The sequence below is a fragment of the Leptodactylus fuscus genome, chromosome 1 (genome assembly GCF_031893055.1).
Source record: "Leptodactylus fuscus isolate aLepFus1 chromosome 1, aLepFus1.hap2, whole genome shotgun sequence".
Classification (NCBI taxonomy): Eukaryota; Metazoa; Chordata; class Amphibia; order Anura; family Leptodactylidae; genus Leptodactylus; species Leptodactylus fuscus.
In genome coordinates this window covers 335,167,603-335,182,430 of record NC_134265.1, presented here as the reverse complement: position 1 = coordinate 335,182,430, position 14,828 = coordinate 335,167,603, and the positions used below count along the sequence as shown (strand labels likewise).

General features: G+C 42.5%; 1 protein-coding gene across 1 annotated transcript in view; it reads left to right on the top strand.

Annotated features, from left to right (window-relative positions):
- The first annotated feature begins 14,494 nt into the window (after window positions 1–14,494).
- FGFRL1 (fibroblast growth factor receptor like 1) overlaps window positions 14,495–14,828 on the top strand; it is a 134,512-nt gene continuing 134,178 nt past the window's right edge. Inside the window, exon 1 of the mRNA XM_075261155.1 lies at window positions 14,495–14,671. The gene's annotated coding sequence lies outside the window, so the exon portion shown is untranslated. The remainder of the gene's footprint in view (window positions 14,672–14,828) is intronic.

Sequence of the window (14,828 nt, the reverse complement as noted above, 5' to 3'; positions counted from 1 at the left end):
AGATAGATAGATAGATGATAGATAGATAGATAGATAGATAGATAGGTGATAGATAGATAGATAGATAGATAGATAGGAGATAGATAGAATGATAGATAGATAGATAGATAGATAGATAGATAGATAGATAGATAGGAGATAGATAGATAGATAGATAGATAGGAGATAGATAGATAGATAGATAGGAGATAGATAGATAGATAGATAGATAGATGATAGATAGATAGATAGATAGATAGATAGATAGATAGATAGATAGATAGATAGGAGATAGATAGATAGATAGATAGATAGAATGATAAATATGAGCTACATAGATAGATAGATAGATAGATAGATAGATAGATAGATGTGATATAGATAAATAGCTAGAATGATAGGTAGATAGATAGATAGATAGATGATAGATAGATAGATAGATAGATAGATAGATAGATAGATATGAGATAGATAAATAGATAGAATGATAGCTAGAATGATAGGTAGATAGATAGATAGATAGATAGAATGATAAATATGAGCTATAGAGATGAGCGAACAGTGTTCTATCGAACACATGTTCGATCGGATATCAGGGTGTTCGCCATGTTCGAATCGAATCGAACACCGCGTGGTAAAGTGCGCCAAAATTCGATTCCCCTCCCACCTTCCCTGGCGCCTTTTTTGCACCAATAACAGCGCAGGGGAGGTGGGACAGGAACTACGACACCGGGGGCATTGAAAAAAATTGGAAAAAGTCATTGGCTGCCGAAATCAGGTGACCTCCATTTTAGACGAATAGTGGATTTCAAATCCGGGTCATATGAGAATGTGAACTTTGTGACTATGAGACAGGGATAGCTGTACAGGCAGGGATAGCTAGGGATAACCTTTATTTAGGGGGGAATGTTATTAAAAATAACTTTTTGGGGCTCTATCGGGTGTGTAATTGTGATTTTTGTGAGATAAACTTTTTCCCATAGGGATGCATTGGCCAGCGCTGATTGGCCGAATTCCATACTCTGGCCAATCAGTGCTGGCCAATGCATTCTATTAGCTTGATGAAGCAGAGTTTGCACAAGGGTTCAAGCGCACCCTCGGCTCTGCTACATCAGAGCCGAGGGTGCGCTTGAACCCTTGTGCACACTCTGCTTCATCAAGCTAATAGAATGCATTGGCCAGCGCTGATTGCCCAATGCATTCTATTAGCCCGATGAAGTAGAGCTGAATGTGTGTGCTAAGCACACACATTCAGCACTGCTTCATCACGCCAATACAATGCATTAGCCAGTGCTGATTGGCCAGAGTACGGAATTCGGCCAATCAGCGCTGGCTCTGCTGGAGGAGGCGGAGTCTAAGATCGCTCCACACCAGTCTCCATTCAGGTCCGACCTTAGACTCCGCCTCCTCCAGCAGAGCCAGCGCTGATTGGCCGAATTCCGTACTCTGGCCAATCAGCACTGGCTAATGCATTGTGTTGGCGTGATGAAGCAGTGCTGAATGTGTGTGCTTAGCACACACATTCAGCTCTACTTCATCGGGCTAATAGAATGCATTGGCCAATCAGCGCTGGCCAATGCATTCTATTAGCGTGAACTGAGTTTGCACAGGGGTTCTAGTGCACCCTCGGCTCTGCTACATCAGATTGCTACATCTGATGTAGCAGTGCCGAGTGTGCATCAGATGTGTAGTTGAGCAGAAATGGCTCAGCACTGCTAAGTCTCTGCATTCGTATAGGAATGCATTGGCCAGCCTTCGGCCAATCAGCGCTGGCTCTGCCGGAGGAGGCGGAGTCTAAGGTCGGACCTGAATGGAGACTGGTGTGGAGCGATCTTAGACTCCGCCTCCTCCAGCAGAGCCAGCGCTGATTGGTCGAGTTCCGTACTCTGGCCAATCAGCACTGGCCAATGCATTTCTATGGGGAAAAGTTAGCTTGCGAAAATCGCAAACTGACAGGGATTTCCATGAAATAAAGTGACTTTTATGCCCCCAGACATGCTTCCCCTGCTGTCCCAGTGTCATTCCAGGGTGTTGGTATCATTTCCTGGGGTGTCATAGTGGACTTGGTGACCCTCCAGACACGAATTTGGGTTTCCCCCTTAACGAGTTTATGTTCCCCATAGACTATAATGGGGTTCGAAACCCATTCGAACACACGAACAGTGAGCGGCTGTTCGAATCGAATTTCGAACCTCGAACATTTTAGTGTTCGCTCATCTCTAATGAGCTAGATAGATAGATAGATAGATAGATATGAGATAGATAAATAGATAGAATGATAGATAGATAGATAGATAGATAGATAGATAGATAGATAGATAGATAGAGTGTTACCTGTGCAATAATCCTTTACATATGGACTGTACAATACTTAGCAGTATAGTTAATTCCATGCCCGTCTATCACCACATGACTGACATCCATGGAAAATGTGTAAATGTTTCATTTCCCTGTGTCATCTGTCGGGGGCAGCCGGATGATATTCATGGAGCTGGGATTAAATTGTACTACTAATCTCATGTCGTTTTAAATTGCCTAGCAACTTGTTCCAATAGATTTTCCACTTGAGATGTTTACATTGTGTGATTTATAAGAAAGCAATAAGACACGACAGGCGATGCATTAAGGGATTTTGATGCACACCCTGGGTGTGGTCCTTCGCCCTCAGCGACATGGACATGCGGCTAAATCCTTTAACACACCCCACAAGGTAACAACTCCTTAGGAGAGCTGAGAGGAACAACATTGTTTCATCGAGGAAATTACAAATTGGGGGTGAAGAGATTAGGAAAGTGGAATACAGTCATTATGTGGAAAGAGATCCGCCATTGTAACTGTATAGCTATATGGTACAATGGTAGCAGAATATATAGACAGTCACATTGTATCCATAGTACAACCACATTCACCATTCCATGGCCAAACACTTTCACTTTTCAGATCCTTCTAAGCAAAGATGACCTAATAGCCATATCCTGATTGGTGGGGGTCTCACTGGTTAGACCCCCACCGATCTGCAAGTTATCACCTATCTAATGTATAGGTTACTAGCTGGTACCCGCGACATCGTCTGCGGTGATTGTAGAAGTGTTTAAATACAGGCGCGGGTAAGGTTTTCGTACTGTGTATAAGGTATGGGATATGAAATGTAACTTTGTATCTTGTTTTTGCTATAATTCAGAGAATACGTGAGACTTGTGTTGAAGTTAATTTGTATTTGAGCTGCTATACGGTGTTGTGAGAATCTGTACATAGTGTCTTTGGGACAGAGGTATTTGAAGTTAATATACCTCGATATACGACATTGTATGCTTTGGTATTTTCTGCCAGTCGTGTGTTGACATTTTTTTGTTTGTAAAAGTTGCCATAGTCTGACAGCAGTCACTTTTTTATTTGTCTGTGTCGGGGGATGTGTTATTTTGCGGGGCCGGGTGTAGTTTTTAGTTGTTGCATTTTCAGGAAATGCTATTGGTTTGATCAATTTTGATTGATATTTGTATGATGATGAAAATAGTGAAAAAACAGCGTTTTTGGACTTTTCAGTATGTTTGCCGCTACGGCGTTAAGCGTCCCGGCAAAATATTTGTATAGCTTTGTAGAGCGGGCGATTTCGGACACAGTGATACCTAACATGTATGTGTTTCACAGTATTTAACTACTTTTATATGTGTTCTAGGGAAAGGGGGGATTTGAATTTGTAATACTTTTTATTTTTTTATTTTATTTTTTTTTCCTTTTTTTTTTTTTTTTGTATTTATTAGACCCCCTAGGGGTATTGACATGGGTGGGCGGTGTCGCAGATTGTCAGAGTGGTGGGGGTCGGCAAACATGGCTGCTCCGGAGCGTTAAAGAGAGCCTCCTGGAGTATCGTTAAGGTGAGGGGCAAAGTATATGTATATGTGCTAAAGTATATGTATATGAGATTGTGTGGGGTTAGGGGCTAAGCTGTAGAGGGCAATATGAATTTTGTGGCTTGCTATGGTCCAAAGTGTGTGAGATTGCAGAGATGGTGGTGTGAGTTCGGGTTTTGTGGGGGTCCTGGCACAAACGGATGTGCGCTATTGTGACGAAAGGTAGCCTATTGCGCAATCGGGTGTATTATCTATGTTTGTGGAAACTTTCAGCCAAATCGGTGGAGCGGGTTTTGCGTGATTGAGGAACAAGCATCCGAACATCCAAACACACAAACTCACAAACTTTCGGATAGCTTCTTAATGGGGTTCTCTAGGAAGCGGTTCAATACTGATTTCCTCTGTGGTTCTAATGGCGACAAACATTGGGTTTCTAGGCTGTTTCTGATCCTGTGTCACAAGATTGGAACCAGCGCCCGAGTCGCTGTGCCTCCTTCCTCCTCTCTTATGTTCACTGCTAGTTACCTCTACTATGGAGGCTGGCAGACTAGATTATCCTAATAGTGAAGCTGCCTCTACAGCACAAATAACTACCTGTGAACATGGGAGAGGAGGAAGGAGGCAGAGTAATTCAGATGCTGGTCTTGATCATGTGACCCGGACATGGAACCAGCTCACAAACCCATGGTTTGTCACAAATAGAGCCACGGAGAAAGTAAGTATTGAAACACTCCTTGGAGAACTCCTTTAAAGGGGTATTCCCTTGATAATTGTTCACTAACCTGCAGGCTGTTGTGCTCTCTTCGCTTCCTGCTTTTCTCGGCACATAGGTGGGCGGGGTTTCACTTGCATGGGATTGGTTGTAAATGAATTACCATAGTGTGAAGCTGATGTAGCAGAGCTGGATTTGAGTCAGTTTGCATTACATACAGAGGTAACGGACTCCTTATCTAAGCCCTTATCAGCCAAACTCAATTAAACCGACTGATAAGAGCTCAGAAATCCTGGAGCTCTCACCTCCCCTATCTGTGTCATTTAAGTAGCGGAGCTTCTCAAACAGCTCAGAGCTGCTTCCAGCCCCTCCCTCCCCCTGAGAGCAGGCAGCTACATCACTTGACAAATGAGCAGATAATCCCAAGTGCCATAGAAACGGAGTGTAAACAATGAAGTGAATAAATTAAGATACCGGCCAAACAAAGCAGTTTTGATAAAGCAATGCATTTAGGAAAAGTCTTAAATCCACATTAACTAGCAGTATAGATTGGGATGGGACAACCCCTTTAAGTTATGAATACTCCTTTAGGCTGAGGCCCTACATTGTGGAAACGCAGCTTGTTTTGTTGCAGATTCTGTTTTGGCTTTTCTCTTGGGGTTTTTTTAGCCATAGTCAGGAGTGGATTGAGTGAAGGGTAGAAGTATAAGAACATCTTATATATTTCCTATCCTTTTTGTAGTGTTTCTTGGCTTCGACGCAACCCCCCCCCCCCCCCAAAAAAAAGCAGCATAATCTGCAACAGAAAAGCTGCGTTTCCACAAAGTGGGGCCTCAGCCTGAACCAAATGTTGACGGTCCATTGACTAAATACATCTGGGCAGTCAGCATCTATTTCTGCCGGACATGCCAGAGAGAAGGCAGGGATGGTAAAAAAATTCCGATAGCTATGGGAGCTGCCATGATCTGTCAGGGATCAGGAACTACAGAAGCTTCTGGAACCAGCTCTGTGCATTCGTCTTGTAACTTGGGATAAGGCCCGGTTTACATCTGTTTTCGGGGATTCCGTTCCCCTCTCCACATGAAAAATGTGGAGAGAAAAGTCCTGCAGCATTTTTCTCTCCACATTTTTTGTGCGGAAACCGAGCGAAAACCACCGGACCCCATAATAGTTTATAGGTAACCACTTTTTAATGTGGATAAGGTTTCCGTTCGGGGGGTCCCCAAGCGGACTCCCCAAATGGAAAGATATGCACATATGTGACCGGGCCTTATATATCAGGGCAAAAAAAAGTGATGTCAAAATGTCCCCAAAAGGTCTATTATGACCTAATGGTTGGCACAATGTAAAAATAAATAAATAAATAGACAAATAAAAAAAATTATTTAAAAAAACAAACAAAAACCCCCCCCAAAACTCAACAATACCAAGCCTACATCTCAGGTTTTAGATCCGACTCAACCTCAAGTAACTCTAACGTGCTTTAAAAAACAAACAAACACAAAGCCTGAAGAATGAAGAAAGCAGACGCGTTTCCTCTCCTTTTTTTGTTTACATTTTCCCAGATATAAAAAAAGGAAAAAACATGCAAAAATTAAAATAACATAAAATATAAAACACTGTGTTTCACCAAAAAAAGCTGCAAAAATTATCTGAATAATCCGAACGGAAAAAAAATAATCATTAGCCCTCAAAAGAAGATGTACAGAAAAACCCAAAAATGTATCCGGTCATGGCCTCGTCCGGCAGCCATTTTGTCAGTTTATTCATTTCTGCATTTCAAAAACATACTTTGTTTTGGCCAATATTTTGTTGACATGACCCTTCATTCACATCTGCGTTCGGTATTCCGTTCAGGGAGTCTGCATGGGGTCCCCCCGAATGGAATACCAACGCAACTGCAAGCGGTGTAACAGCGCGCTGCCCAAAAGAATCGTGTGGACAGGAAAGTAGATTGTGAACTACTTTCCTGTCCGCATGATCCCTGCGGAGATCTGGCGGCATGCACACGGACCCCGTTATAGTCTATGGGAATCCGTGTGCTTTCACTGGCACACCGCTTGCAGTTGCGTTGGTATTCTGTTTGGGGGGGGGGTCCTCATGTGGACTCCCTGAACGGAATACCAATGCAGATGTGAACGAGACCTCAGGGCCTGTTTTTTGCAAGACAATCTGTTTTTTTCAACTGACACTAATTTGGGGTGTATATATACAGTTTGACAAACCTTTATCCCGTGGGCTGTTACTATTACATAATATGTTGGTAAGTTATTCTACTTCTGACAAATACATTTTTTTTTTGTGTTACTGCATTCAAAAACACAAAGATTTTTACTCTTCAATAGATGGTGCTCTGCGCAGGCTTGTTTTTTGTGGGATGACTTTTGGTGTACATATGACTTCTTGATCACCATTTAATGTATTTTGGGGGGAGATAGAATGAACAAAAACAGCAAATATGGCAGAGTGCCTCAATGCAAAATCTGCCCTGTTTTTTCGCAGCCTGTTAGACCCAAATATATTACAGATCCCATAATCACATTGTATGGGGGCCATTGGGATGAGCTAGGCAGCCCCCTACCTCTCTCTAATGGCTAAAATGCAGTAACAGCAGCATCTAAGGGGTTAAACCTTATATAAGTCAAGTCCCCTGCACCACCTGGAACTGCTCGTGCTATTGTCTAGGCCTAGGATTAAGGCTGGGTCCCCACGGCTGGATACGCAGCGATTTTCCCGCGGTGAAAATGCCACGGGAAAAATTGCGGCGTTATACAGTAACAGCAAAGTGGATGGGATTCATGTGAATACCATGCCCACTTTGCATTAAAATCCACAGCACAAACACGCTGCGAACCGGTGCGATTTTGTAAATTGCAGCATGTTAATTATACCTACGGAAACGCCGGCGGCTTTCTCTTAGATATAAAAGTTACAGAAAGACCACAGAGGAAAACTCAGTGAACTTTCTGTTCAAAGCACTGCGGGAAGAACCGCGATGCATTCCCGCTGAAATTGTTTCAGCAGCGATTTAACGCGGCATTTCCGTCCCGTGGGGCGTTAGAGTATAAGTTACTTAAAAAAATCTTGCAGAATTTTGAAAATTTCACAGCAAAGGAATAGAGAAAATCTTTAAAATTCTGCAAAAATGTTTAACTACTTACGTTTGCAAAAAGTTTCACTTTTCATTTTCTACAAATGTAAATACGGTTATGTTCATGAAAAAAAAAAAACCTTTAAGAAAAATCACCATGATCCTTGTGCATAGGTGTAGCATGAAATGGCGCACATCCAGGTGACCTCTGCGGACATGATTACAATGCCATTTGCGCAAACCCAGTCCACATTCTGGAGCATTTGGCTCAGTAAACCTTCCCCAGTGTCCGTCATAAGCAAACACTGAATCCTATGACCTCTGCAAAGGCAAATTGAGTGTTTTTATTCCCAAGGACGGATCTGTTTGATCCAAGCCAGTCTCTCCATGTTGGCAGCTCCATCCAAAATGAGATGAAAGCCGCTGATCAATCATTAATTGACAAGAGTGACCCCTGCCCAAAATGCGACAGTATGTGTAATGATTGGGGGTGAGGGTCCTAGATATGTGATCAACAGCTGTATGTGGCATCAGTCATTGCCTACTGCGTGGCTGCCATGGCCTGTACTCAGTAATAGATGAGGGCTTAAAGGGGTTTGTCCACCAATGCAGCATATGACTTGTGCCCGCATTGTAATGGATCAGTGGCAATGGTGTAGTACAGCAAGTGGCTATATCTACCAATGCCATAGAAATGAAGGGTTCTCATGACTGCAACCAATCCATGTAAAAGATGAAAGCTGTGGGATCTATCTATCTATCTATCTATCTATCTATCTATCTATCTATCTATCTATCTATCATCTACTGTCAGGGTCTGGGGTTGCTAGGTGGGGTGGCATAGACACACAAGTCCAGATTCTTTAGTCCAAAACAAAGGTCCTACCTGGCTTTTGGATTTCTGTAATTCTAGGTGAGGTAACCTATTCTATGTTAGTTAGAGCCTAGCTGGGCAGGGATTTATTTATTTATTTATTTTTTTTGTAGATTGTGAGCCCCACATAGAGCTCACAATGTACATTTTTCCCTATCAGTATGTCTTTTTGGAATATGGGATGGAAATCCATGCAAACACGGGGAGAACATACAAACTCCTTGCAGATGGTTTTTTGCCCTTGGCGGGATTTGAACACCAGGACTCCAGCGCTGCAAGGCTGCAGTGCTAACCACTGAGCCACCGTGTGGCCCCTGGCAGGGATTTATTTTTGTATTGTTTCCTTTTGTTGCTGCACTACCTTTTTTGAGTGAAAGTAAACTCTACCTTTGTTTTGGACTAAAAGAATCTACCTATCTACTATCTATCTATCTATCTATCTATCTATCTATCTATCTATCTATCTATCTATCTATCTCCTATCTATCTATCTATCTCTGTCTCTATCTATCTCCTATCTATCTATCTATCTATCTATCTATCTATCTATCTATCTATTTTAATATAGATATGAGTTCTAGATCAAGTAAGGTATTTCTAGTACTAAATCTTATGAGCAGTGACCTATCCTTATTTTGTCATTTTATCTGTAATTTTACTTGTTTTATTCCCCAACACACACTTATACAGCACTGCAGAATATGTTGGCTTTACATAATGATTATTATTAGCGAGTAATAAACATACTTACAATATACTGTATACTTGTATATCTTACTTCATTGATTTTCATGTCTGTTCTATGTTGCACATTATAAATTGCAGTAACTTTGTGAGAGTAAAGTCCAGGGCACTATAATACTAATTATTATACTACATTGTAGGCTAGAGCTGTGTTCACACTGCTGTTCATTGTTGTAAGAATAGCACAATATACAGTGACAAATCTATAGAGGGGGTGAGGTAGCAGTCGCAACTGGACCAGGAGCCTGGGGTGACCCAAAAGCCCCTCTGCCACATAACATTATATACAGTACATTGTAGGAGGGTAGATGGAGGGGGGCGCTGTTACAGGTTTTTCATGTATATACAAAGCTCAGTACAGATATTAGGACTGGTAAAATGTGAGCATCCATCCTGACTTTGATATCCAATCCCCTGTGTGGTCTCCAGGCCCAGCACCTGTGTAATCCCTATTATATGTAAATGTGGGACCCTGTGAGATCCTCCACCTGAGCAAACTGACCTGTGACTAGATCATCTGGGCGATCATCTGATGGCCGCTGTTATCTCCACCTCCATATGCAGGTCCTACTTGTGAGGAGTAGCCATATTATAGGGGAAATCCAGTCCAAATATTCTCCTGATACCTGAACATTGCTTTATAGACATTGGTGATTTTGAACCTCCTGCAGGATGAATATTGTCTATGGCGACTCTCAGATTTCTACCTAGTTTCCTAAGTAGATTTAGTGAAAAAAAAAAAGTGAAATGTAGAAATATTTGCTGCCACAGTGAAACCATCATCAAGCTGCTGACAGATCCTGGGATATGTATTCTTATGACAAGTTATATGGCGACTTGAAAACCTACTATTGAAGACCTATCCTTAGCATGGGCCTTCAATATTACATCTGCAGTGGTTCAACACCTAGGACACCCACAGATCAGATGTACCGAGGTGGTTCCTAATATTACTTATACCCTAAGAGCTGCTCTGCTCAGGCTATGTTCACATCTGCGCTGTTGGAGACTCTGTCGCCAATGGAAAAGTCTCTTGCATGGATGACTATTTGCTCTGCTGTTTTCAGTTCTGAAAAAACGGACATCCAATGGGCCCCACTATAGTTAATGGGGTCCGCTGGGCTCCATGTGTAACTGCTATTACAGTGGCCTTCCTGTCTGTTCTGGTTCTCTGATGGACCAGAACAATAGACAGGGCAATGCTAGTGTGAACCTAGCTGTGGGTTTTGGTTTTGTAGTGCTGCCCCATAGTACCTACCCTTACCACTACTGTTCAGTTTTCAGATTGCCTTGTGTAACTATATTTTAGGGAATACATTATGACACCCCTAACTGAACTTAGATAGCCATAGGGTTACTACTCGCTCATCTCTAATCCTTAGTATACACTAAAAAGGGTTTTCCAGGCAAAATGCAAGTGGGATGGGGTAAAAATAAAAAAGAGGTAATACTCACCTACCCTACGTCGAGTCCACCGTCTCACCTGGTGTCAATGCTATCTGGAAGTGAAGTGGCCAATAACTGGGTTCAGCAGTCATATGGGGGACAATGGTGAAGTATTAGAAGTGACGTCACTGATACCCAACATGTCAGGACAGTGACTGGCTGTGGCATAGGATAGAATGGGGGACCTAATACCACAATGGAGGACCAGGGGTAGATGAGTATCACTTCCCTAGACATGTTACACAGATGCTGCACATCTCAGTTATGTCCACAAGTAAAGCCGCTTAATCCCAAACATGTCCTGAAAATCACCTGTTCTGAAAGCGGGTGGTGGGGGACACTGAAGCCCCCAGCCCATGCCCAGGCTTCTATTTCACTCAATTTCATCAGGGGATCATATGATGAAAGGGGAGGCCGCTGTGTGACGCTATCATTACCCCGGTATAAACAGTATAAACATCAAAGCCTGGAAAATAATCCTGGGCAATACATATTAGTGTCCGCCATGGCATGTCCGGTGTATCTGTGCCATGTCATACTGAGGAGGGGGTCCACGATGTTGGGTTCTGTGTGAGTGGAGGGTCCTATAAGACTTGCTCCTCTCTCTAATCGATTTCAGGGTATATATATATATATATATATATATATATATATATATATACACACATAATTTAATCACATTTTCTTTATGTATATATTACATGCCAAAAACAAGAAAGACTGATAAAGGGTTTATACTAATACAGAAACAGCGCCACACTTATCCATGGCCTATGTCTGCTATTGCAACTTGGCTTTGGGGAAGTGAATGGGACTGGGCTACAATACCAGACCTACACTGTGGTCAGGGGTGGTGCTATTTTTGTAAGGGAATCAACCCTGGACTATAAACTAATACTTTGTCTGTAATTTGTTTCACTGGGTATTGGCTGCTTTTAGCCTTGCCATTGATTTTAATGGGAGCATGAGAAATAGTCAAAGTATAAGAATAGTAATATGATTATTATTATTCGTATTATTATTATTAATAATAAAAACATAGTAATAATAACGACAATGATATACAATAATATAATAATAATGATATTAGATAATAGATGATAATAGCAATACTACTAACACTAATATAATAATAATAATATATCATACTACTACTACAATAATAATAATATAAAATAATAATATATTAATAATATAACAACAATAATATATAATAGTAATACTACTACTTCTAATATAATAAAAAATAATAGTAATAATAGATCATAGTAATACCACTACTACTAATATCATCATTATAACAATAATGGTAATAATTTAGTAATAATCCTATTTAATAGCAAACCACTAACATAATAATAATAATAATATATAATAGTAATACTACTACTAATATAATGATATATAATAATATATAAATAATAATCTAAAAATCCAGTGACAAAAGAAAATCTCATGTACACACAGGCGTTTCTGTTTCGTGTCCCTGTTTTGTAGTGTATGTGCGCTGTCGTGTATCGCCCTCATATGTGTCCCATCTTGTGTACATCCTTGTATTGGTGTAGTCTTATACAAATGTAGCAGAGCTGACCTGGGGTCTAGGGCCACACAGACTGTCATTACTGCAGTCAAATCTGAAGATTTCTAATATACTTTCCAGTTTTTCAGCAAGCAGAGACTGGAGACCTGCACATACCTCACAGCTGAGGGTTTGTAACAATAGGATCCAGTGCAATTTGCTGCATTGACAAGTCCTTTACAGTTCTCTTTGTAATTCTGAATGTTTCCATTCATTGACAGCAAACATGGACTGAAAACCTATATAGCTGACTAGAGATGAGCGAGTATATTCGATCGAATACCTCCCCTGGTGTAAAAAAAGCGCCAGGGAAGGTGGGAGGGGAATCGAATTTTTAATGCGTTTACCACGTGGTATTCGACCAATTACACCAACAATTATGCAGGGGAGGTATTCGATTGAATATACTCGCTCATCAATATAGCTCACCATTTGTAAACCATAGGACCCAGTCTAGACAATGCTCTATGTCTCGGTTCACATCGGCACTGGGCTCTCCATTGTTTGGGCCCGATAAAACAGCAGTTACCAGCGGACACCCCATAGACTATGATGGGGTCTGACAATTTCAGTCCTCCATGCTGGACTTTTCTCTCTGGCGATTACTGTGGTAGTGTCGGCAGATGTGAACTTAGCCTAAAATCTAAAACGGATCGGGTACAGTCATGGATGAAAAAGTCCTGCAAGCCCCATATGTGGTCTGACACTCAATGGACTGCATTATAGTCAATGTGATCATTCGGGATCCCTTGTTATCAGTCATTAGATGGGTCTGTTCTTCCATTCTCCTGGTTTCTGTGATAGAGCAGAACAACAGAGATAAGAACATAGGTGTGCGTGCGCCCTTAGGCCTGCTTCATATTTGCGCGTGGGTTTCCATTCGGGGAGTCTCCCCCACAAACGGAAATCTAATGTGCATAAAAAAAGCGGTTACCTTAGGAAACTGGCAGACCCCATAGACTATAATGGGGTCCGTGTGGTTTCCGCATGAAAAATACTGCTTGAGGCCACGGGACGTCCCGCACCAATAAAGCACTGCAGGAAAAAACGTGGTGGCATCGTATCGCGGTTCTTCCTGCAGCGCTTTAAACAGAGAGTTAATGGAGTTTTTCTCCGTGGACTTTCTGTTTCAATTATATTTATGGGGAAACCGCCGGTGTTTCCGTAGATATAATTGACATGCTGCGATTTCCTAAACCGTGCTGTCCTCACTGCAGTTTTTACTGCACAGTGGGCATAGGATTGGCTAGAATCCCATCCATTTTGCCTGTACTGTAAAATTCCGCAAATCTTTCCCACGGCTTTCCACCCCAGACAAATCGCAGCGTTTCCGACCCGTGGGGCCCCAGATTTTCTCTCTGCATGTTTTGAACTGAAACTGAGCAGAAACTACACGGACCCCATCATAGTCTACTGGGTCCATGTGGTTTCCTAGATATTAATTTGTATAGGTTTCCGTACAGACTCCCCAAACGGAAACCAATCAAAGATGTGAATAGGGCCTGAGGGTTTGTAACAATTGAACACACTAGATACATCAGCAGCACAAGGTTCTGGTTTGCACAATATAGCAGTGCTAGAGGACTGTATAGGTGACATGCAACTGTAACAAACCAGAAGTTCTGCACGGGTTTGCAGACTGAACGTTTCCGCATACTGACAGCAAACAGATCTTTCAAAAGCCGAGCAATGGAAAGACAAAGTATATTTGCTTCATTCACACGGTGCACTTTTGGTGAAGTTTTTGTTGGACAGGCGATTCAAGTTAAAGAAATGTGTTTCATCAGCAAAATGAAAAAACTGCACCAAAAACCGCATCATAACTCTTTGCAGTTTTTTTCCCCATCGTGTGAATGCACTTCTAGGTAGGTCATTCCTGACATCAAGTCCGTTTTCCCACACATCAAGTCCAGTTGTAGAATCGGCTAGACGTGTGCACGGTGTCTTGCCCTAGCCTTGTCACTTTCTCCCGGTGTCCCCGTAGACAGCTGTGCTCCGTTTGCTCTTCCCCGGGGATCGCTATACCTTGCGCTCACACACACACAACAGGGATCCCAGTGTAACAGCTGCAGCGCGCTAAGGGTTAAGACTCCGCGCGCCGCTATTGGCTGGGCAGGAGAGCCGCGTCTGATGATTGGATGAAAGTTTTGAAGTGGGAGGGGCTTGTGTTCTCGCTCTGCGGTCCCTGGAATCACAAAGCCTGCGGGGAGCGCACAGCACGGCCAGCACAGAGCGGGGATCCCGGGGCTCTCCGTATCCAGTGCCCGGGGCCAGCAGCACAGCGGGGGAGGAGGAGGAGGAGAGGAGCCGCACCTCACCGGGGATATACCGGCTCTATTATATGTGGCTGATACTAGGACGACAAGAGCCCTCACACTGCACGGACTACCCGGAGGTGGGTGAGCTGCGGCGGCGGATACACGGCATCCATCATACACCTCACACCATGTGCCCCTGTATCCTGCACATCACCGGACAGCATAGGGAGTGAGCCAGAGAGTGCCCCATAGGTGGCGAGCATTACCTATATACTGCCCCTTATACAATGCAAG